The 25980-nt window shown below is 36.9% G+C and overlaps 1 protein-coding gene across 7 annotated transcripts in view; it reads left to right on the top strand.

Annotated features, from left to right (window-relative positions):
- SLC16A7 (solute carrier family 16 member 7) overlaps positions 1–25980 on the top strand; it is a 197511-nt gene that overhangs the window by 70274 nt on the left and 101257 nt on the right. The window contains exon 1 of one of the 7 annotated variants that reach the window (XM_001166730.6): positions 23158–23305. The exons of 5 other annotated variants lie outside the window; for them this stretch is intronic. The gene's annotated coding sequence lies outside the window, so the exon portion shown is untranslated. Of the gene's footprint in view, positions 1–23157; positions 23306–25980 lie in introns of those variants that run through there. One more of the 7 variants, XM_054664189.2, reaches the window with a different exon arrangement.

Here is a 25980-nt window from a genome sequence, read left to right as displayed (position 1 = left end):
ATCATATTTTATTCCTTAATTCATTTCCATTTTGAAGTATATCTAGATAAGGGCTGGCAGTTAAGGTATAGTTGTTTAGTGATATTTTCCCAATTTATGCTCGGCATTGCTAAATTTATATATCAGTTCAGTTTACATAATCCCATTAGGATTTCCTTAGGTATTTAAGTTCTGTTTACAAAAGGAGATTCTCAAGGTTAGAGAAGAGAGTAATATGGTTTAGTTGTGTTCCCACCCAAATTTCATCTTGAATTGTCGTTTCCATAATCCCCACGTGTTGTGGGAGGGACCTGGTGGGAGGTAATTGAATCATGAGGGTGAGTTTTTCCCATGCCATTCTTGTGATAGTGAGTTGAGTAAGTCCTGAGATCTGATGGTCTTATAAAGGGCAGTTCCCCTGCACATACTCTCTTGCCTGCCACCATGTATGATGTGCCTTTACTTCTCCTTTGCCTTCCACCATGATTGTGAGGTCTCTCCAGCCATGTGGAACAGTGAGTCCATTAAACCTTTTTCCTTTATAAGTTACCCAGTCTTGGATATGTCTTCATTAGCAGCATAAGAACAGACTAATATAGCAAATTGGTGCTGAAAGAGTGGGGTGCTGCTGTAAAGATAACTGAAAATGTGGAAGTGACATTAGAACTGGGTAACAGGCAGAGGTTGAAAGAGTTTGGAGGTGTATTAGTCTGTTTCCCACTGCTGATAAAGACATTCTGGAGACTGGGAAGAAAAAGAGGTTTAATTGGACTTATAGTTCCATGTGGCTGGGGAGGCCTCAGAATCATGGTGGAAGGTGAAAGGCACTTCTTACATGGTGGAGGCAAGAGAAGATGAGAAAGAAGCAAAAGTGGAATCCCCTGATAAACCCATCACATCTTGTGGAAGTTATTAACTATCATGAGAATAGCATGGGAAAGAACAGCCTCCATGATTCCATTACCTTCCCCTTAGTCCCTCCCACAACACGTGGGAATTCTGGGAGATGTAATTCAAGTAGAGATTTGGGTGGGGACACAGCCAAACCATATCAGGAGGGCTTGGAAGAAGATAGGAAAATGTAGGAAAATTTGGAACTTCCTAGAGACTTGGAGGGCTCAGAAGACAGTAAGATGTGGAAAAGTTTGGAACTTCCTAGAGACTTGTTGAATGGCTTTGTCCAAAATGCTGACGGTGATATAGATGATAAAGTCCAGGCTGAGGTGGTCTCAGATGGAGATGAGGAACTTGTTGGGAATTGGAGTAAAGATTACTCTTGTTATGCAAAAAGTTTGGCAGCATTTTTCCTCTGCCTTAGAGACCCGTGGAACTTTGATCTTGAGAGAGATTAGGATATCTGGTGGGAGAAAGTTCTAAGTGCCAAAGTGTTCAAGAGGAAGCAGAGCATAAAAGTTTGAAAAATCTGCAGCCTGATGATGCAGTAGAAAAGAAAAACCCATTTTCTGGGGAGAAGTTCAAGCTAGCAGCAGACATTTGCCTAAGTAACAAGGAGCCAAATGCTAATCACCAAGACAATGAAGAAATCGTCTCCAGGGTATATCAGAGGCCTTCGTGGCAGCCCCTCCCATCACAGGCCTGGAGGCCTAGGAGGGAAAAATGGTTTCCCGGACTGGGTCCGTGCCCCCTCCTGCTGTGTACAACCTAGGGACTTGGTATCCTGCATCCCAGCCATGGCTAAAACGGGCCAAGGTATAGCTATATAGCTAGGGTCATGGCTTCAGAGAGGACAAGCCCCAAGCCTTGGCAGCTTCCACGTGGTGTTGAGTCTGTGGATACACAGAAGTCAAGAATTGAGGTTTGAAAACCTCCACCTAGATTTCAGAGGATGTATGGAAATGCCTAGATGCACAGGCACAAGTTTGCTGCAGGGGAGGGGCCCTCATGGAGAATCTCTGCTAGGGCAGTGCAGCAGGGAAATGTGGGGTCAGAGCTCCACACAGAGTCCCCCCTGGGGCACCATCTAGTGGAGCTATGAGCAGAGGGCCACCATCCTTCAGACTGCAGAATGGTAGATCCACCAACAGCTTGCACTGTGAACCTGGAAAAGCCACAGGCACTCAACTCCAGCCTGTGAAAGCAGCTGGGAGGAGGTTTGTACCCTGTAAAGCCACAGGGATAGAGCTGCCCAAGGCCACGGGAACCCACCTCTTGCATCAGCATGTCCTGGATTTGGGACATGGAATCAAAGGAGATCATTTTGGAACTTTAAGATTTAATGACTGGCCTATTGGATTTAGGATGTGTGTGGAGCCTGTAGTCCCTTTATTTTTTGCCAATTTCTATATTTAGAATGGGCATATTTACCCAATTTCTGCACCCCAGTTGTATCTAGGAAGGAACTAACTTGCTTTTGATTTTACAGGCTTATAGCTGGAAGAGATTTGCCTTGTCTCAGATGAGACTTTGGATGTAGACTTTTGGGTTAATGCTGGAATGAATTAAGACTTTGAGGGATTGTTGGGAAGGCATGATGGGTTTTAAAATGTGAAAAGGACCTGAAATTTGGAAGGGGCTAGGAGTGAAATGATATAGTTAGCCTTTGTTCCCCATTCAAATCTCAAATTTTAGTTCCCATAATATGTGTCGTGGGAGGGAACTGGTGGGAGGTAATTGAATCATAGCGGGTATTCTTGTGATAGTGAATAAGTCTCACAAGGTCTGATGGTTTTATAAAGGGGGGTTCCCCTTCACATGCTCTCTTGCCTGTTGCCATGTTAGACATGCCTTTGGTCCTCCTTTGCCTTCTGCCGTGATTTTGAGGCCTCTCCAGCCATGTGGAACTGTGATTCCATTAAATCTCTTTCTTTTATAAATGACCCAGTCTTGAATGTGTCTTTATGTGAAGTGTGAGAACGGACTAATACAGAGAGTATTACCAGTTCTCATTTAGATACACACCAAAGCCATGCTGACAGGTTCATAATTTATAAGTTAAACATTCAGATGGCTGAAGTTTTACTATTCAAGAAAATTTAAAGTATGAATAATATCAAAATATATAAATACATGTGAATCATATTCATTTCAAGGTTGAAACAATCCACATACAATTTGAAGATAAAACAATTATTTTCCATGATGTTAAAAAGTACAAGTTTGTTATTGGGTCTCTAACAATTAAGATTGTGGTTTTTTAAAGTGGGGTATATATAGATTTCTTTTGTTTTTAGTAGACTCTTCAATTTATCTTTTAGTATTAGATATTTATATTCAGAGCCTGGCTTTCGCATATTAATAACTAAATGCTGGTCTAATTCACTGTGGCCATTGAATATTCACATGCTTCTCAGTTTCCATTTCAGAGTACACAAATACATTTAACCATCAGAAAGTTTGTCTCTGTTCCTTTAGCCCAGTATTAGGTATGCCTCATGAATTCCTGAAGTTTACTGAGGCTCTTTAGCAGTTACCCATAGATAGTCACACACACACACACACACACACACACACACACACACACACACACACACACACGATTTATCTAAACGGGAGAGAAACAAAGGCTATCAATACTTTCAATGCTGTAAAGGGTGAAGGCATCAGAAAACCAAGCTTAAAGTCTCAGCAGCACAGTTAACTTGCTTTGCAAATCATGGATAAGTCACATAACCTGTAAGAACTTCTGTTAAGTGAACTATAATTGGGGGTTATAAGAATAATAATAATGCTTACCTTCCTTGTCTAGCGTGAGAATAATGTGAATTTATATAAAACTGTACCTGGTAGATTACAAGTTCTTATTAAGCACTTTCTAGGGCTGCCATAACAAAGTACCATAAACTGGGTAATTGAAAACAACAGAAATTTATTCTCTCTCCTTTGGAAACAAAATATCTGAAATCAAGGTGTCAGCTGGGCTGTGCTTTCTTGAAAGCTTCTAGGGGAATATCCTCCCTTGCCTCTTCCAGCTTCTGGTAAACCCAGGCTTTTCTTGATTGTGGCAGTAAAATTTCAATTTATGCCTGTATCTTCAAATGACATTTTCCCTGTGTTTGTGTCTTCACATGACTGTCTTCTTATAAGATCATCTGTCATACAGGATAAAAGCTCACCCTACTCCATTGTGACCTCATCTTAACTAACTGCATCTGCGTTGGCCTTATTTACAAATAAGGTCACATTCTGAGATACTGGAGGTTACAGCTTCAAGGGATCTTTTTTGAGGGACACAATTGAAGTAATCACAGCCTGCCTTCCAATCCACCCCCCCACCAAATTTAAGTCCCTCCCACATGTAAAATACATACATATGATTCCAACATTCCCAAATGTCTTAACCATTCCAACATCAATTCTTAAGTGCAAATTCTCTCTAAATCAATTATGGGTGAGATTTGGGGTACAGCCCATCCCAGAGCAAAATTCCTCTCCATCTGTGAATCTGTGAAACATAGAAAATAGGTCATCTATTCCCAAGATACAATGGTGGGATGGATAGGGAATAGACATACTCATTCCAAAAAGGAGAAATTGGAAGGAAAAACAAATGGTGTCACTGGTCTAAATTCACTGGTCTAAAACAAGTTCAACCTAGTGGGACAAATTCCATTAGGTTGCAAGGCTTGGCAATCATGATCTGTGGCTCAGTACCTTGTCTTCTGGGCTCATCGTGGTGGTCCAGACAGTAACTCTGCCCCCTCCACCCTGGTTGGTAGCCCTGACTGCTGGAGCCCAGGAGGTGGGCCTGCCCTCTAGACATAAGAAATTCCCTTAACCAAGACCTCTGCATCCATGAGTCTCCTCTCTCTTCATGTCATCCTGTCTCTGTTTCTTTCTATGCATTTCTGCTGATAAAATAATTTCAAAAACACTTGTCAGCCTCTTGTGCAATTCATGAAGGTCCAAGCCATCAGACAAGAGGGTCCTGTACAGTCATTTCTGTAAATCTGCATCTCTATTCCTGAATTCGAGGTTCTTTATTCTTCTCTTATGGTTTATTACATATGTATGCTTCCCTATACAATATTTTATTGATATCATTTTACAAGTTACCAAATCTCACATATGGCATCTGAATTAGTCCTTTTAGAAAACCACATGCTTTATTTGTTTAATAATATGTTTGAAATGATATGGTTCAAACATAGAGCTTTAGCTCATTTATTTTAATTTCTGTGAATTCCATTCTATGAATATGTATACTTTAGTTACCAATTCCCCTATTGATATACATTCTTCTACTGATCTAATTTTTGACTCTTATGTACCATGCTGCTATAAACATTCCTTTGTATTTCTTCTCATGCACAACTGTGCACACCTAGGATTAAAATAGATGATTGTAAGATATGCACAATGTTCCCAAGCAGTTTTTGAAGCATAAATGCATTCTCACATCCTGTACTTGTTTGGAAGCTATTAGAATTTAGGCTTTAAGCCCATGGAGTAGCTTCAATCAGTTTTTGTTGTAAAGTTCTGCCTGTGTCCCTTTGACTACAGTGCTTTCTCTCTCTCTCTCTCTATATATGTATGTGTGTATATATATATGTGTATATATATATGTATATATGTATATATAATGTGTATATGTATATATGTGTATATATGTGTATATGTATATATGTGAATATATGTGTATATGTATATGTGTATATATGTATATGTATATATGTATATATATGTGTATATATGTGTATATGTATATATGTATATATGTGTATATGTATATATGTATATATGTGCATATATGTATATATGTGTATATGTATATATGTGTATATATGTATATATGTTTATATGTATATGTGTATATATACGTTTATATGTATATGTGTATATATACGTATACACGTATATACGTATACGTATATATGTACACATATATACGTATACGTATATACGTGTATACGTATATACGTATACAATACATATATATGTACATATGTGTATATATGCATATATATACGTATTTATGCATATATGTGTATATATGTATATATACACATATATGTGTATATATATGTGTATATATGCATATATATGTATATATATGTGTATATATATGTGTATATATATGTGTATATATATGTGTATATATATGTGTATATATATGTGTATATATATGTGTGTATATATATATATATTCTCAGGTGTTGATGAGCAACAGTTTTATTTTTGAATAAGTTTTATATTTTGAATACAGTTTGAAAGTATGGAAAGCAGGCCGGACCAGCGCTAGGCCTGTATCAGTGAGACAGACTTTCTTATCTCCCATCTTGCGTGGAGTACTTAGAGCCCCCTCTACCATGTAGAGCATGAACTTCTGCTTCATTGACTACTTCCAGTCCCACATTCCAGCAGGCTCATTGTTTCACCATGCTGTGTTTTCCTTCTGTTTCTGGGCAATGGAGATGGTTCTTCTTCTTGTTGATATTATTATTATTATCATCATTTAGGTTAGATATTTAATTTGTTTGTTGCTTTTCAGATGTTTCTATCACCATGTGCTTGCAGAAGAGAGTTTACATTCACATGTAAATTTACAGCAACATGTTGATTCTTTGGCTGACTTTGGACTAAGGGTGGATAGCAAATAAATCTAAAGTGCATCACAGTTCTGTATTACCTATTGCAGTTAGATATGCATTGAATTCTAATTGTGTGGGTTGCAAGAATGACATTCTTATATAATAGTCAAAGAGCTTTATTTGTATTCTTACCTGGATGGAAGGCTGTGCCATCTCTCTTTCAAGATAGTTCTGCAAGTGTACTTTATAGTAGTCCAAGGACTTTAATTCAAATGCAGTTTTGGATCTAGTCAGCTATTTGACCTGAGCTTTAACAAAGCCATAGAATTCTGCACTCTAAAGCATAAAAGAGTTGACTTTGACTCAGGATATTTTGTAGGCTAATGTCTCATTTCCATCGCCTCTATAATAAAATAACTTACAAGGTTCTTATGAAATTTATAATTTTGAGCAGTATATTAAGCATGTCAGAACGATTTTGCTACATAATATTTCCACGTATAATGAAGCTAACCTCTTGAGCAAAACTTTTAGCATTTTATATCTGAGTGTAGAACATTTGCTGAAATTGATGAATTGGTTTTGGCATAATAAATATTGAGCTGTTATTTTTGACAATAATTGGCAAATAGATTCAGTTATTTCTTGAAGTTGATTCTAAAATATACTAGTCAGAATGTGCCATAACATAGAATAAGTGCTGAAATTGAGACTCCCATGATGTTGAACAAAATTAAACCCTAACTCAGTAAGGTAGGACCCTGTGTTACTTATAGACTAGGCAAGTTGTCAGCAAACATGTTTTTTTTTTTTTTGGCCACAAGTAATCTCTAGTAATTTTTGTTAGCAATAAAATATTTCACATGAGCACTTAATTAGTATATTTTCTTCTCTTTTGTGCAGCCTAACATCATAGGAGTGAAAAAACTATCTCATATAACCCAAAAGGACATTAACAAAGATGAATAAAATATTGCAATATTCATTTCTTACCCATACACTGAACTTAATATTGGAACAGGTTTATAAAGATGACACTGCATGTTCAATTCTGTGTATCAGTTCTTCAAATGACTTAAGTCTCTATTGGTCTTTGCTGTGATACTTGTTGGGACATCATTGGTTATCTAACTGGAAGAGGGCATTTATTTATCTGTTAGTTCTCCAAGGATATCATCATCTCTCTTGAGAGGAATTTTTGCAAATATTCTTGTTGGATTTTTTTACTCTTTCCTTGTCACTTGATGAAATCATGCTCATCATTCAAGCCTCAACCAAAATATTTTTATGATCTCAGTCTGGTTTAGTTATACTGCCTTATACAATAGTTATTACTATAGAGCAGCTTTTCCCAACTAGATTTTGATGAGAAAATTATTCCCTAATAACCTAAACCTTACATCTGATTTATCCATTTTATGTTGAATTAACATTTCTCTTTTGCATTATGTTGCATAATATTTATGTAATATTAGAAGAACTAAGAAAATAGCCACTAAAACAATTTTCCATTTTTAGGGATTCAGATAATTCTAGCAGGGAAAAGCTGCCATAGAGTGTTACGTTCTTTTTTCCTTGTTATTATCTCTAAAAGGATTATATACTCTATGAAGGCATAGACTATATCTTGTTTCATCTTTGTACCCCTAGTGCTAGCACACTGGACTTCTGCCACATAGGAGCTGTTTGATAAATATTTGTGAATTAAATGATAGAAAGAGGCTTTCTTCTTCTCACAAAACTTTGTTGATAGAACTATTTAAGGTGACAGGTAATCCATATCACTGGGTCCAAGGAGCTTAGATTACACATGAACTAGTGTTGATATTTGAAAGGGCCAGTCAGGTGAGGAAAGCAGAGGAAATCTGAACTGCACTAATATTTTTTGTCAGCGCACCAATGTTATATGTATAGGTAGTAGGTCTGTTTAGGTTAAGTCAAAATTCTCTACGGCGTTATCCGCTCTCTAAAGTAAGAGGTGCTGGGATGAAGGTGCAAAAAAGAGGAGCAGCATGGCAGAAATAAGGCAGGAGATCTATGTTCCAATAAAAAGGGCTAAAATTTAGGCAAGGATTTCAGTCCTTTGGGAACTGGAGTGAAAACCAACAGTCAAGATAGAAGTCGTGCTACAGAGATAGGAGTACATTTGGGAAGGCTGTTACTCACATGATATTCTCATATCCCAGATTACAGTGGATACAATGGGACAGAAGATAGATCAAATTCAAACATGCTAGAGGGTTTAGGACTTCTAAAATACTAAGACTCAGTTACAGTTGTCTCATAAAGTGGTAGGTCTGATCCTCAGCTCTCAGGTCATCTTACCCATAACTAAGCGAGTCTGGGTCAACAAGGGCAATGATAGAACAAGGCCGTATGCCTGTCATTATCCAGCAGGCTAGTTTGTTTCTTCATAGCATGGTGATGACAAGGGTCCCAAGACATCCTTAAGACCTGACAAGAGAGGACAGGCTCAAATGCACAAATGGTTTCAAATATCTACTTATTTCATATTTTCATATTTCTTATTGTCTTATTCACTGATCATAGTGTTATGGGCTGAATCTTTGTGTACCCCCAAAATACCCAGTGTGATGGAATTTGGAGATGGTGCCTTTGGGAGGTAATTAAGTTGTGATGGTAGCATCTTGTTCTGATGAAATCAGTGCCCTTATGAGACAACAGAGAACTTGATCTCTCTCACTCTTTTCTTGGACAGAGGAAGGCTAAGTGAGCACACAGCAAAAGAGTCCTCAACCTCACCTGACCATGTGGCACTCAGATATCAGATTTGCAGCCTCCGGAACTGTGAAAAAACAAATTTCCATTGTTGAAGCCACCACTGTATTTTGTTATGGCAGCCAGTGCAGACTAGCATACACAGCAGATCACATGTTCAAGCCTCAAAGTAAAGGTAAAAGGAAAATGTTAACAGAGGAAGATACAGAGAGGGGAACCATTTGTGGTCTATTTTGTAATCAACCATAATTGTGCCACAGTCTGAATAAATATAATGCATGATGTAATAAAATCTGTGTAGGGATTATACATTAATGAACTATGCTTCTGATATAAAAAAATTTTTAAATGAACACTTTTAGAAAAAAAATGACCTGGATCAGATGTCCTGATGTTATTTAGCACTTCCACTTTCCACATCATGCACTTACATATTAAGTATACTTCAGGACTATTATGTGTTTACTAGTTTTGCAGCTATTGCAAATTCCCCAGATATATATATATATATATATATATATAGCCAAATTACTAAATATTTCTTTAAATCTTCCTTCACATAATCTGTTCAAAAATTAAATTTTTATTATTTCATTGCCAATTGACCTTCAGGCAAATTGTCAAGAAATTTATGAGGGTAACAGCTTGAATATGTGTTCCCAAGTGTCTCTTGGGTAAAATATGACTTATGGCTTTCTTGCTCCTGAAATTATTAAGTCTCAAAACCTAAAGTTGACAGCAGAGTCATTGTACAGATTGATGTTCTCAATGACTAACATTTGACAGAATTTGCTTCTGATTTATTATGCTTCTAGGTAAAAACAATTTACTTCATTTTTTAGTATTTTTACTATGTTCTTTCACTAATTGGATAAAAAATAAAATTTTATATTGAATATGTGTGCATTTTGAGTAAACTAATATTTTAAATTGAACTTTTATTTTTTAAAGTACAATTATTTTTAGGATGCTGACATGGTTTCTGCTCTTTTCTCTTTTGATGTTAAGTAGCTCCTGATTTTTTTTTAATTGTAGCTAACAGCAAACTATTACTCATATAAAATCTATTCAGTAATAATGGATTTTTTTAACCATTTTTTCATTCAAGCATGCCAAATGGATGTGAAGAACAATTATAAACAATTAGGTACAGCCCCCACTAACAAAGTTTAATTTCTGGAAAATAGAGAACAATAAATCGCTTTTCTTTACTCCTCAATTACTCTAAGTTATTATAATGTTTAATTTTTTAAGAATTAAAGTATGCGACATTAAAGAAGGAAACAAAATGCAAAAAATGGAGGGAGTACAGATAATACATAATTCCTTCCTAGAGTATTTGTATCTACTAAGTAGGTAAAGGGACATATTTTTATTTTAAGTTTCCTATATAATTTATACTTTCTACCTATGCAAACGTTACTTAAAATCTTTCATTAAATGCAAAAGATTTTAAGTAACATTTGCATAAGGTAGAAAGCATATTAACATAATTAATATCCAGAGGACTACCATTCAACTCAAGAATTTACTAGAATGTCACTTGAAATGAGTTTATTCCTTTCCTGTTTCATCTGCACCCTGTTCCATACAGAGACAGCTTATTTTAAACTTTATTATATGTTTTAGCCCATTGCTCGTGTGTGTGTGTGTTTTTTCTTATAATAGAAATATTTAATGAATCATGAATTTTTGATACTTTGAATTTATAATGGAATCTAGGATGAGATCTTGGGAGTGCAGTCTTTTTGTGAACTGCATTTTCCTTTCTAGTAAAAAGACAAAATCAGGGTTTGTGTGTGAAGAGGTTGGTCCAATGCATCATTATTGGGTAGGCCAGAGGCATATTGGAAGGGGTAACACTTAAACTGGAAAAATTTGAAAATTGAACATTAAAATATTAAAGAGATTTTTTTAAGGAGCTCTGAAACTGTGCATGCAAATGTTTATTAACAAAGCTAGTGGTATTTATAGCTTACTCCAAATTGGAACTTATTCCAAACTAAACATGTTATCTTCTTTTACCTAAAACTTGTCTCAAGAAATAAATGGTTTCAGTGAGTATTTCAGGTCAAATATCTGTCTCATTCTCAATCCCTCTCTTTTCTTCCACTAGTTTTAGCATCCACCTTCAAAGTACAGCAAGGTTCTAGTTCCTTAATTGCTCTCAAATCTTCCCTCTTGTCTTTCCACAAGGCTACTGTTTTGTCATGGCTTTTCTAGATTACTTGCAGTAGAATCTAATAGTTTGTTGCTATAACTTCTGTCTTCAACTGTCTTCTTTACCCTATCTCTTAAATGCAAACTAGCCAAATCATTCCCTTACTCAAAAACCAGTAAGTAATTTTGAAAGGTTTAAGAAAAATGCGCTGTGTGCTTTTCTACCCTCATTTATGTCCAACTACATAGGTCATGGTGCCATGGTGTCTCTTACTTCTAGGACATACAAATATTACAGGATCCTTGGGTGTCACTTCACAAGCCAGAAACCTCTGTGGCTGGTGGCACCTTTGCCCAAGTTTTTACTTGAGCCTGGTGGACTTGTTCCACCCACTTGCCCTGGCAGGCTGCACTTGGCTTGCTCTGCTGGCCTGAATATCACACCTGCCAAGGGTGAGCCAGGTGTGGAGCAGCAAGGGACATGTGAGTGAGCAAGTGTCGGGCTCAGCCACTGTGCAGAGCCAGGCATGCTGGCTGAGGTCACAGCCCTGGCTCAGGGAACTCCTAGGTCTGGGCTCCCTGAAGGGCCACAGCTCTTCTCTCCCTCTCTCTTCTCTCCTTCTTATTGCCTGCAACATGGCGAGGAAGGGGTGTGTTTCAGCCCTGTTTGTGTTACAGTTCTTTTAGCCCCACCATTCAGCGGGTCTGAGTTTTTGTCCTGTGTCCAGGAAGAATGAGGTATGTGGACAAATGGAGGGTGAGCAAGGTAAAGAGGAGTTTTATTGAGTGATAGAACAGCTCAGAGGAGACCTGCAGTAGGTAGCTCCTCTCTGCAGCCAGCTTGTCCCGATGAGTGTTCAGCTCTTAGCAGAGAGGATACCCTGAAATGGGTAACTCTTCTCTGCGGCTGGTAGTTCCGATGTCTGCTCAGCTCTTTTCAGAGAGGAGACTCTGGAGTGAGTAACTCTTCTACGCAGGCAGGTTGTCCCATCATCTCTTTGAGTCTAGCTGAGTCCAGGGTTTTTATGGGCTTCAGATGGGAGGAAGTGCCTCCTGATTGGCTCATGGGCAGCCACGGGTAGGCATGGGAAAAGCACCATAATTTCCCATTCTGGTCCTTGGGGCTGGCAGCCTGGCCCCAAAGCTTTAGGCCTTCCCCAGCTTGAAGGTGGGGTTTCACCTGGAACCCATGCCTTTCTGCCCAGGAGTCTGTCTTCTGAAGCTGTTCATGATGCACAGGCTGCTTGTGCCAAGGGGTGACTGCAAGCCAGTGCAGAGCTGCCCTCAGCCCCCACTTTGCCTCCCTCCTGTGCTTGTTGATGCCCAAAGTCCAGAGGGGCTGAGGTGACAGGTGGCTGGCATGTCAGTGCTGCCCTGAGCGAACACACACCCAGCTGGGTTGCAACAGTGCCCAGGCTTGGCCTCAACTTTGCTCCAAGATCAGAACAGGCAGCAGGAGCAGAGAGAAGCCAGGCTGTGGGAGCAGGCATTTCTGAGCCTGAAGGGGCAGAGGGGCCTTCCTAGGCCCCCAAGAGTGCAGAGATGCCAGCATCCACAGTGTGGCTTGGGTGGTTGCAGCTGCACCCAGGAAGGCAGGGCTCCTGCCTACCTCCAGCTCCCAAGAGCACAGGGATGGCCGGGTCCCCAGCCATGGCTCAGTGGCCACAGCTGCTCCCGGGAGTGCAAGACTTCTGCCTTGCCAAGTCAGAAGGGAGTGGGACTTCCGCCTATTCCCGGCTATTTGGAGCCCCAGCCGTACCCCTCCCACTGCAGCTGGCATCATGTCAGTGGCCACTATAGAAGGGCCACCACTGCCATCATCAACTGGCATTTTTTGTTACCTATTACTACTCCCAATTTCACCCTACCTGAACTTATCCCAGGAGTTAATCTCATTCTTCAAGGCAGTTCAAACAGTTGAGTGCAACCTTAACTCTTCTTGTTATAATTTCTTGACTGTCATTATCTAGTTTAGGTTATTCTCCTCTTAGCCCCTTAGAAATCTGAACTTACCTGTCTCATGATGTTTATCATATGATGTAATTATCTACTTTATAATTACATCCTACATTTTGTCCTTTTATAGATCAGAAACTATATCTTATGTCTTAGTCATCTTTGTATTTCCAATGTCTGGCACAGTCTTTGGCATAAAATGAAATACCAAATAAATATTTGATGAATGAATTAATGAATGCTGGAGACAACAAGACATTAAATGCAATGTTTTACCTTGATTTCATCATAAGGGAAAAATTAGAATTAAGAAAGAAGCATAGTAAGAGTTACTTCTAAGTGTAAAAACCCAAGGTAGAAAGTTATTGCCACTGAAATGATCATTTCAGAGACAGGCAGGATCTGTAATTGAAGACCAGCACAGTTAATATTCCATAACTTCAAGCTGTGGAACTTATTCATGTTAATCATTTTTACAATGCTCATGTGTTTTTCCACAGTAATGATAAGTAATAACCTGAAAAATAAAGGCGTTTTCTGCCTAACTTTACTGGCATCAAGGAAAAGCAAGTTAGGAGGCTATCCCACTTTGCAGTCAAAATGTCCAAGAATAGAACTTTTACAGAGAATAGAGAGGCAAAGGACAGGAAAAGTGGAAACCAGTCCAAGTCTGTGGGATTCATAGCCAAGAAAGAATGAAACAAGGCATCAGTGAGGTAGTCCTGAGAGCTTCCAAGAGTCCTAGGGCCGAACATCACAGAAGATAGAGGACTTTTTCCAATGTAGTGTTTTCAAGATATTATTTAACCAGATTTCAAAAATAACCTTGGAATTTATAGGAATTATGTCTAGTCTTATTTCTTTTAGACTGAAAATGAGTTATCTTGATTGCTATTGTGTTCTGGATTGAGAAGGAGGCAGATAGGAGAGAAGGAGGTTCTTTAGCCTCTACTCTTCAGAATAACTAAAATGAAAATTTCTCCACCTCTTACATTCTTGGCCACTCTCTACTTGCAAACTTTTTTCTTTTTACCTCTATCCCTGAGTGATTAATGTCTATTATAATACCGTATTTATTTTCTTTATATAGAATGCAATCTATAATTATCTTATTTACACTTTTAACTTTCTCATTGCCTCTCTCCTCTACTAAAATATGTATTCATGTTTTTTTTTTAGCCCTGTAGCCACTGTGCTTGACAAATAGTAGGATTTCAATTGATATTTGTTGAACAAATGAATAGATGAACTGATGACTAAAAATGGAGTTAGGTTGATAGTAATAATTGTAGTTCTTCTGGCTGTTCACCCTTCATTTGCCTTTTCGATGACCGACCCTGAATTCTCTGTAAATTCCTCCACCAAATATTTCTGGGAAGCACATGAGCTGAAAGAGAGGTCAAATGAGTTTTTGCACTACTGCTTTCTCACCGTTGATAATGCCCTCAATGGAAAAAACTACAGCAGCAACAAAAACACTGCCTATGTAAAGTTCTTGTCCTCTAGTGCTTCCAAAGTAACTGATTCCCAAAGACCAAAGCTGAGGTACAGGCAGCAATGGAAAAAATGACCCCTGTTCAAATCCATGCCACACCTGACCATCCGAATCTTAAAACATCATTGTGTTTAGAGTCTCAAAGTATTTTGTGAAAACAGCTTCTGTAGCATCAGTTCTTAATCACCTATCCCCTGGAACCTCAAATTTTCCTGCAGGCGAGACAAATGTATGTACCATGTCATCCATCTTGTTTATTGTTTTACTCCCTCCTGGGCATCCATGCACTGTCCTGTCTGTCTTTAGCCACATTGCAAAGCAAACAAAATTGTCATTTCATGCAAATAAACTCCTAGGATGTTTGTCAGTACACTAGCTCTGTAAGCATACAGTTGGGAGTCCCAGCTTTACCTGTGCCAGCAAATTTTTTTTTTATCTAGATACTTCTGTGGCTCATTGCAAATATGTTTTTATAGAACTGCTTCAAAAAATTGTAGAACAATTGTTAATATTTTTTCCTAACCAAATTATTTCCTGTAATAATCTTCCTGTTCATCAGGAGATCCCTACAAGTTAGAGAGATTTAAGCATGGGGAAGAGGATGGAAGGAAACGGAATGAAGAGTAGTTCTCACCTTGCAGCTCCTTTCCAGTTTAAATGTTACTGAACATAGTATTTCAAACAGTGATTCAATGTATACTCTTTATTAATTTCTTATATTTGGATAGGGATCTCTCTGTCACTGGTTTCTTTGAGAGGGTCAGCTGTGGGCATATAGGGAATCAACAGCATTCAGGTCATTTTTTCTTAGGCCCCTGAGGAACATGGCTCAGTTCAGTCTGAACTCCTCTCAGAATAGGTCTATTTCTATCACCTGTAGGGACCAGCTTAGAGCCAATTAGAGTCCTGAGACCCCGAGAATCTCATAACACAGCTTCATTCCCCAAGGTCTTTGAAAATGAATTTTACATGCTGATCCCAAAGGAACTGGGTTAAACTCACCCTAGAAATTCCAAGTAGAATTCTACTGGTCATTAGAAAAACTTTTGATAAGACTAAAATTTCTTTACCTAGCTGTACTTAGTACTTTGTGAATCCTGTACCTCATTTATGGAAACACATTCAGCTTTTAAACTAAATCCATTGAGTAGATCTAAACTTAATCATTATCTGCAGATAATGATTCTAGCAGCAATGTCTGTTTTAGGATTGCATGAATAACAAACTACATGTTAGGGTTGTCATTTTATTTTTAAGTGCTAGTTTATATAATTAAAAGTACATAAATTTTAACATCTTAGGGGACAGAAGACTATTATAAAAAATAATTTTATGAATAGTTATAAAAAAGTAAAGTTCAGCATATCCTGACATGAGGTTATTTCCTTGGGCTGAGGTCACTGTATTAGACGCTATAGTGAATATAAATGATTTATTCACTGTTCATGGTCTCAAGATGCTTACAGTTTAGATTTGGAAAGAGACATGAATAATTTTAAAAATGAAATGTAGTATAGTATAATCAAATATTAATTGAGAATTTAGAGAAGGGAGATTTTCCTTTCTTAGAAATGATTATAAATAATTCAGTTTTATTTTAAATGGTGCCACCTATTGTGTGGAAGGATAGGTGTGATTTCATCATGTGACAATGCAAGTAGGTCAGGTAAATGGAGGGAAAATGGATTTTCTTGAGAAAAAAAAACTTTGTACATGAAAGCAAGTCTAGGAGTTCTATATTGTCTAAGTAAAACAAATTGCGGCCAGTCACAGTAGCTCATGCCTGTAATCCCACACTTTGGGAGGCCAAGGTGGGATCACCTGAGGTCGAGAGTTCGAGACCAGCCTAACCAACATGGGGAAACCCTGTCTCTACTAAAAATACAAAATTAGCCAGGCGTGGTGGTGGGCGCCTGTAATCCCAGCTACTCAGGAGGCTGAGGCAGGAGAATCACTTGAACCTGGGAGGCGGAGGATGCGGTGAGCTGAGATCATGACATTGCACTCTAGCCTGGGCAACAAGAGCAAAACTCTGTCTTGAAAAAAAAAATTGCATATTGACATAATGAAGATGTTGAGAAATTGTGAAATAAATATAACATTTAACAGAAAATTTCTCAAATCTACCAATCATTTCCATGTAATACCTGTCAACATCCTGTGAGACAGGTGTCTTCTGATAGAGTGTTATGCAATTTGAATAAAATGTATGAAATTATGAAAAATAGGCAAGAAAGATTTAAGGTAGTCAAATTTTGGTATGCCTTCTATTGAAGATGGAGGAGTGACCCAATCTGAGAAGTACTGTTGCGAGATTAATCCTGCTAGGATGTGTTGGAGAGAGGCCAGAAGATGGGAGGCAAGGTTGGGAAACTGAAAGTGAGACAGTCCTTTAGGGGACTATTACAGTTGTCCATGTGTGAGGTGAAAAGCACATGAACCATGATGATCAAGAGAGAAATGATAAAAAGAAGATGCATTCAAGAGCTATTAAAGGGAATTACTTATTAAAGAAAGGACTTGGGGTTTTTCAGCTTAGGAACTGTTCCTACAATGTACAAACTCAAAAATGTAACATTTCAGTGGGGTGCCCATTTGAAAATATCTAGGAAGTAGCAATAAATGAAGAATTTAAATTTAGGAAAAAGATTACTGCAAGAGGTAGAGAATTGGAACACACCATAAATAAAAGTGGTAACTGAATCTATAGCGATAGATAATATAATGGGGGGTATGTAAAGAGAAAAGAGCCAACAATTTAACCTTTATGAGAACCCACATATGTTGGACCTAATGAGGAAAAGTAGCCATTGAAGAAAGAATAGTGATATAGTAAGTGAGAAGCCAAGGACTGCAAAATCTCAAGTACAAGGTACAACTGAATATTATTACATACCATTAAAAATTGTAATTAGATGAGGTTCAGTGGCTTTGGAGATTAGAAAGCTATAGCTCATCTTTAGGAAAGAATTTATTCAGTCAGAATTTATTAAGAGAAAGGCCCAGTGCAAGAAATTCACAATGCCAATGTGGTGAGATAGTAGAGTTTACAAGGAAACGTGACTCTTGCATGAAACTTTGAAGTAAAGAAGATGAAAGAAATTTAGTGGTGGCTCAAGATAAAGGCAACTCTAAAAGAGGACATTTTTCCTACTTTTTCTAGGCTCAGAGAAATATACACATTTTGTAGGCTAAGAAAATAACTAGAAAAGACTGATAAAAATAAAGTGTGAAAATTACTGACACCAAATCCTTTAGAAAGACAAAAGACTTCATTAAAAATCATAAGTAAATGGATTAGCATGAGAGGGACTCCTTTTCCTCTAGGACAGAAAAGAAAGGAAAGGTTTTCTGATAGAAGGTAGAAATCTCCTTCCTGCTGTTCCCAGGTTTGAAATGTTGTCCTTCTAGTGAGCAGGGTAGGAAGGACAGCAACCTGGTGCTCCCCACTCAGCTGCTGGTGGGCTGTCTCTCAGGCTGGAGTGAATGGGGTTGGTAAACCAAAGGTCAGAAAAACATAGTGTCTCTGGTGGAGAGTGAAGATGTATCGAAGAAGTGTTAGGACAAGGAGCACAGAGCTACTTTTCCACGCTGCAGCAAAATCAGAGCAAACATGAGTGTGTAGACTGGGGCAGAGTGGAACCCAGTCAGGCAGGGAAATCTCTAGTCTAGGATGATGGGCAGATACCCAGATATAGGAGGAAAGGTCAAGGTGGAAACAAAATTAAACAATAAAATAATTTAAAATTTGAGAAATTAAATTAGTATCAAGTTGATGCCTGGCATTATTGATATATTTTATTCCCTATTGTCACCAAACCTGGAAGAGGCCAGCCTACAGGTCTTTAGGGGGAGGCAAAGGGGGAAGAAAAATGGACACAATGAGTAAAGACAAAATTTTCCTAATAATTTTGTTACTTCTAATTTGGTGTGGTACAGGTATGCCATCAATCCCCAGAGGACTGTGTGTGCTTGTTGATGTGTTTTAGGGGAGACTCACAATCTTGACTAGTACAGGAAGGTATGGGGAAAAGAAAAAGAGAAGTTTTTCTTTTCTCTGTATTTAGGATGATGGTTCTTTCCGGTCATCTTCCATAAGTGACAAGCAGGATCCAACAAACTGATTTTAGCAGCTCCTATAGCTTTCATTTAGGTTATATTTAACTATGGGATCATTTTTATTCCATTCAGCACCAACTTCATTATCAGTGTTTAGTGTTTATTATGTAACAATAACAAATTCTAAATATAAGGACTTGAAGTTGTGAATTCTGTGATTTAATGTGACATTTCCTTGGAGAGGATTTTCATAGTGAATCTTGATGTTTAAAGAATGCGATGGAAATGATCTATTTCAGCTTTGCCTCTTACATTAATGGGTTTTTTTGATCCTTTATAGGAAATGCTGGTGGTGAATAGACCTCACTGATGCCAGTGTTATAAAATGTGTAGAGAAGCTTGAAAAAGGAAATACATTTTGGACTGTCTGTAAATAGTCAACTATTATGCATTATTTATGACATATTTTGTGGCTATATAAATGCTATTGATCATGATATTTTTATCCAACAACATATGGTTGACATGATTCCCACCTGCTAGTCGTATAGTATAAATGTTTGCTTTAAGAGTATATGAACTGGGCAAATACAGGGAACTAAATAACATACATAGTTTATGAATTGAAATATTAGTTCTTTTATATTTGAATATACAATATACAAGGTTCTGTTTTCATTCTGTCTTTGAAAAAAATCTTCATGTGATTTATTTACAATATTGAGCTAAATTGTACCAGTTTTATAGGAACATATTTTGTTAAATAGCATAAAAAATTTTAATAATTTAATCTTCATGAATGAAAAACTATTTAAACATATACCAGATTCTCTGAGGATCTCATATCATAACTTTTATGGAAACTAAATTGTGATTTGAGAATATAATAAAATTCTAAGCAGTCTTAAGGAACTAAGACTTGGCCTTTGGGAGCCTCTAGTATTTAATTGTTAAGCACAGGCCCTGTCTGCTTATATAATGTAATTTCTTCAAATGATTCTTTCAAAAAGAACTTTTCTTTTCTTTTTTTTTTTTTTGCGGGGGAGGGTCCCTGTTCTGTCGCCATAGTTTTTAGGAGCTTGGAAAAGTTGTTGAAACACTGTCCATATGTTTATTACTTATTTTGAATGGCAGTAGCATTTTCTTAGAGCAGGGAAGAAATTTGTGTTTTACATGCTAAGACAGCCGATAAGAGAACTATTTTAGTGTCATAGAATCAAAGTATGGGAGCTCAGAGGGACTCAGAATACTAAGTTCTGCACTGTGTTTTTTACAAATAAAGAAACTAAGATCCAGCATTATTGTCACTTGGCCAAAACGTTACAACACTTTAGTGACATTTACTGTGATATATGTTTTTAAATACCACATAGGGTTATATTTTTGCACATCACATAAAGCAAGTTACTGGATATTGAGTCATCTTAATCACTTGGTCATTTTACATTTCCAACAGTCGCTTTTCCTTTCCATATCCAGGTTAGTAGCATGTTTTGCAGTATAATACTCTTAAAAACATTAAAAAGATCATTTAGTTCCAGTTAATACAAATAATAGTACCATCGGTTCTTTATAAAAGACATGCCTCTCGCTATATACTTCATTATAGAAAATTCAAGTTTATCAGACCTGCATGAGACCACACCATTGATCTCTTTTCCCTGCTACATTCCCGACTATTTTTTTAAACTGAAAAGACTTACTGGTGTCTGACTTAATCCTTCAAAAAGATTTTAAGAGATGCTAAGCAAAATTTCTGTTAGGAGGAATAAGTTCAAGAAATTTATTATACATCATGGTGACTGCAGTTAATAACAATATATTATATATTTGAAAATTGCTGAGAGTAGATTTTAAGTGTTCTCATCACAGAAAATAAGTATGTGAGGTGCTATGTATGTTAAATACCTTGATGTAGTCATTTCAGAATGTATACATATAGCAAAACATTTTACATCATAAATATATATAATTTTTACTTGTTAATTTAAGAAATATATTAATAAAATGATATAAACTAAAAAAAATGCTAAAGTCATACTCTTGGTTTGATCTTTTCCTTGGCTTAGTGACCTTGTTTTTACTTGTCCTGAGTGTCTTAACTTGAGAATCTTTTACCAGGCTAAAGCTAAGTGGGGGGTGGGGGCAGAAAATATCTTTCAATCCTGCAAGTCCTGTAACACCTACCCCTTTTCCTATTTTTGTCCCTGCTATCCTGCTATTATGGCCTTATTGCTTCCATAGTAACCTTCTAAATGTAGCTAATTACCACCAACTCATGCAAGCAGCAACATCTCCAAACCTCTTTTCCCAGAGCCCCAAATACATTGTGTACATTTTCTGCATTTGAAGATATCAGGGAAAAGTTTTACCAAATATTTTGTTACTGTTTAACATAACTTGCCATTTTTCTAACTTCTTCTAACAGATTCCTCACTATTGGCTGCCCATCCTTGAAGCCAATGTGTTTCTCAGGATTTTGTTTTATGCACCCTAGCTCAGATTTTGCTATTGTCTGAAACAACTGCAGTCTCTTAGGGCTTACAATAACAGATATTTATTTCTTGCCCATGCTGCTTAGGCACTATGGGTCAGCTGGGGCTCTGGTTGGTTCTGAGGGGCTCAGCTAACCGTCAAACATTTTCTTATTTTCTGAGATCCAGGCTAAAGGGACATGTTCTTATTTTGGAAAGCAAGGACTGCTATAAAGGCAAAACATGCAAACACATTTTAAACATACTCTTGGACATGGCCTACGCTGCATTGACTTACATTCCATTGGCAAAAGGAAGTCACATGTCCAAACCTAAAGTCAATGGATGGGGGGGCTATACTTTGCCTACAGAGAAATATGACAAGTATGAGTAGGGGACAAATAAGTATTAACAAAAATAAAATCTACCAATTCAATTCACTCGTAAGTGTATGGTAGAAGAAAGACCTGGTAAATTTATTAAGTTCCTATGAATTCTACAGTCCTTCCCTTCAACATGGCTCTTTCATAATCCTGATTATTGGTATTATTTTCTGACTCCAGTGGATAGTTAACATTCTGTGGGTTCCAGCTTTCATTTCCTCCTCTTGTTTTGACAATTACCAACTAATTGAGTGTCTCCTGAAGTCATTGGGGAAGCACATAGCTGGAATGGTGGAGGCAGAAAACCCAGGCAAGTGACCACGAGGAAAGCCATTATTAGAACAAGCAAAATACAAGAGGGTGGAGAAGGAGTGGCAATATGACCACTTTAAGGAGTTCATGAATGAGATAGTAAGTTGGTAGGAAGTGTATGGCTTTTAATTCATTAAAAACATAGTTCTAGAGTGAGACGAATACTGCGGTAGACTTTAAGACTTTGAACAAGATATTTGACATCTTTGAACTTTATTTTCATTGCCTGCCAAATGAAGACAATAGCTAAAAGATAGTATTATGTGAAAATGCATACTAAATTGTTCAGTGTCTTGGTTATTGATACTTACCTGTACCATAACAGGTGGCAGCAATGTTATATATATATATATATATATATATATATATATATATATATGCAATTGGTAATCAGCAAATGTTATTTATATCTAAATTTTTGTGTGGTGACTGTCTGTGAGTATCCTCTTTACAATTATGCAGGAGTCTCATAATTTCATTTAGGTATGACTAAAGACAAATCAATATAAAACAAAAAAGGAGAAACTTAAAACAATGTAGGTAAGATCTGTAAATAAAATACAGCTTCCAGTTTCATTGTATTTCCTTACAAAAACTATATTTGAATCAGTTGTGGACTAGTTAAAAGCAACCTATTTTTCAAAGCAGACATAAAAATCAAAATTAGGGCAAATAAGTAAATGTGTAATATTAATTTAAGTACTTTATATATTATGCCATTATAGTGGTATTATACCAACTTAATATAATTAAGGAATTATAATTTTTTCTGCAATCCTTATCCTAATTCTATAGCCTATGTTTATGTTTTTTTGACATGTGTCTTTTATCACATATTTGGAATTATGCTATCATACAGGTTTATATCACTATTTTTAAACTAAAAATTATATAATAAATACTTCCGTTTGTATTATGTAGCTTTCCTAATCATTATTTAATGTATATATAATAGTTTATCAAGTGAATGACAGTAATATATGCAACTGCTTCTCAGAGTTGGCATTTAGATTAGTTTTCCCATATTATGATTACTCAAGTGAGCTAGGGGAAGGGGTCATAGAATCCTGAGACTATAGCTGACAAAGTGTTGAGTGACAAAGAGATATGTCATAGATGGAACTAAGTATGTTCAGGATTCTAAAAAGAGCAATGGTTCACAAGGAAACTTCTGCCTCAGGTGGGGAGAGGAGTCCATAGATCAGGGAAACTTATGTCTTGGTGAAATGGAAGACCATGTTTCTCAACACCTGTTGCCAGGTTGGTTCACCTTGCTGTGGTACTGTTCTTAATCCTGCCTCAGTGATACTGTATTTTTTAGAAATTTTAGGGATTCTAACATCTTTCTGAATCTCATCATTGATATCAGGAGACCCTGTGGGTTTTTTTTTTTTTGATTTTTTAAAATGGGCATTTTAATGTAAAAGTCAGAAAGGTATTCTTTGGCCATGTAATCTTCCTAGAAGTATCCAGGAATTTTTCTTTAACTCCTCCTCTGTAGTGCCAGTTAATGATCTAATGCTTTCAAATTGAGAAAAGAACCAAAACACCAGAGAATCTTTGGAGACTAATGCAAAATGGAGGATCCAAAATCTCTTAAATATAATTCTGTTTTTTTCCTAAGTTGAAAGGTGAGAAAAGTATTATAAGTGGCTTCCCAGCTATGCTCTAAGAAATTCTAAACTTTCTAGGAAGAACCAGGGACCATTTCAGGAGTCAGGGGATGCTGATAAGTGGAATTCCAGGCTCTCTATGACGCTTCCAACCCCATAAACCAGAGTAGCTGGTTTACATAGCAGGATTCTGAGTAAGATTTCATTCCTAGAAAGGATTCTCTGGCTTTAAAAACTTTAGAAGGAGAAAAACAAAAACAAAACGGGATATACACACAATGATTGTTATCATCCTCTTTCACTGTAGAGCCATATACATAATTTCCCTAAGCCATGACTCTGAGAGAGAAGAAAAGACTGCACACATGGTAACATGTAAAACTCTCAGATAAATTTTTCCCTAAAGGACATGAAAATCATATTTAAAAGTTTGGGCTGACTCCCCTTTTCAGGAGGGGAGCACTGTTCAGCACTGTTCAGGCTTCCCATGTAAGGGAAGAAAAAAATAATTTTCTTTCTATATTTTCTGAGTTCTTAGCTGTGACCCCAGTAACTAAGTGCAGATTAACAAGAGAAAAACAAAAAGAAGTTTATTAAAGTATGTACATCATTATACTTGTGAGATACCCAGAAAAATGAGTAAATCTCAAGGAGGTGGATTTGAATTCAGGCTTTAATACCATTGTCCACTGATAAAAAGAAAGAAGAGTGTGGGAAGGGCCAGTTATGTGGAGATGCCTAGAAAAAGCAGATAAACAATGATAAGGTTTGTTACACAGATTAAGTCCATGCCTTCTCTTTTGGTAAGTCTCTAGTTATTTAGTTGTTCTTCTCTTCCTGGTGCAGAGAGGCAGACACCATTAAAAATAGAAATTTCCTTTATAGATATAAATTTCCCTTACAAAAAGGGTGACTTAACTTTCAGAGCTTCTCCTGTGTCTGCTGGTTCTCAAAATAATCAGCTCAAAGTAATCCTTATGCTAAAGAGGCATATTTTGGGGTGGCATATTCCGGTCTTCTGTAAACACTAGATAATATCTATAAGCACAGATCGATTTCTCTTTCCTCAAGTATGATAGAAATTTAGCTACAAGGAGAAAATCATTAGAAAAAAAGATAAGAAAATTTCATATTTAATATGAACAGAAGTACAACTCACAACCAAGTAAACATGTAAGGAAATATATTTATATTTGCATACTAAAGTTTTGTATTTCAACATTTTTGTATTTGCAAGTTTTTAATAGAAACATAAGATTTACTCATTATATAATATTTAAAGATTTCAAAATATATAAATCATACATGGTCACTTTCCAAAGGCATAATTTGTATAGATATGTAAATATATGTACATTATCTCACTAAAGGAAGAAGCTGAGGAAAAATTAATATACATAGAAAGTTTATTTGGACCAAGCTTGCAGATTGCAGCTCTGGAGCATCGATTCAGTTGCCCCGAATATACACTCCAATTAGTGGCAGTCTACAAGTGGATTTTTAAAAGAAGAGGGGGTTCTTGAGTTGTTTACAAAAACATTTACATTAAAATAACATCAGCTATTGATTGGCTATATATTGTTTTTGTTTGTTTGTTTTGTGTGACAAGCTCCAGAACATGAAGATAATGGATGAAGCAGCTAGTCAAGAACAAAATTACTTTGAACAATTGCCTCCACCATGGGTGGGGAAGAGGGGCTGGGCTGACTGAAGTCTCATACTCATGTCTCTCTGGGCCTGATAAATTTTGGATACCTCATGTTGCTCAGATTGCTCTGAGCTAGTTTTCTTTTCTCAACCTAAGTAGTCTTTCTGTGTATACAATTTAAAAGAATTATATTCTGTTCTACATCTTACTTTTTTCATTTATTACACTTTTAACAACATTTTAGCTGTATAAGTGCATGTAAATCTGCCTATTCATTTTATAGTTATATGATATTAACACTTTTTATGAATGTACAATTTATACATTTTCTAATGACTTTCAGTTTGCCACAGTGATAAATGATGTTGCCCTGGACATCATGTGTCTTTGCATACCTGTGCAATTGTGCCTACAAGAAAAACATCTTTGTAGTGCAGTTGCTTGGTTAATGGCTTTTATAAATGAGTCACCACTACTACTATACTAGTTTCCTGGGGCAGTCGTAGCAAACTACTACAAACTTGGTGGCTTAAAACAATAGAACTATATTCTTACATTTCTAGACATCAAGGTGAAGAACCACATTCCTTAAAAAGGTTCTATGGGAGACTCTGTTCCATGCCTCTTCTAGCTTCTGGTGGCAGTTGGCATTCCTTGGCTTGTGGTCACATCAC

Source organism: Pan troglodytes, chromosome 10 (genome assembly GCF_028858775.2).
Source record: "Pan troglodytes isolate AG18354 chromosome 10, NHGRI_mPanTro3-v2.0_pri, whole genome shotgun sequence".
Lineage (NCBI taxonomy): Eukaryota > Metazoa > Chordata > Mammalia > Primates > Hominidae > Pan > Pan troglodytes.
Note: the sequence above shows the minus strand (reverse complement) of the source record. Positions and strands in the feature narration are given on the sequence as shown.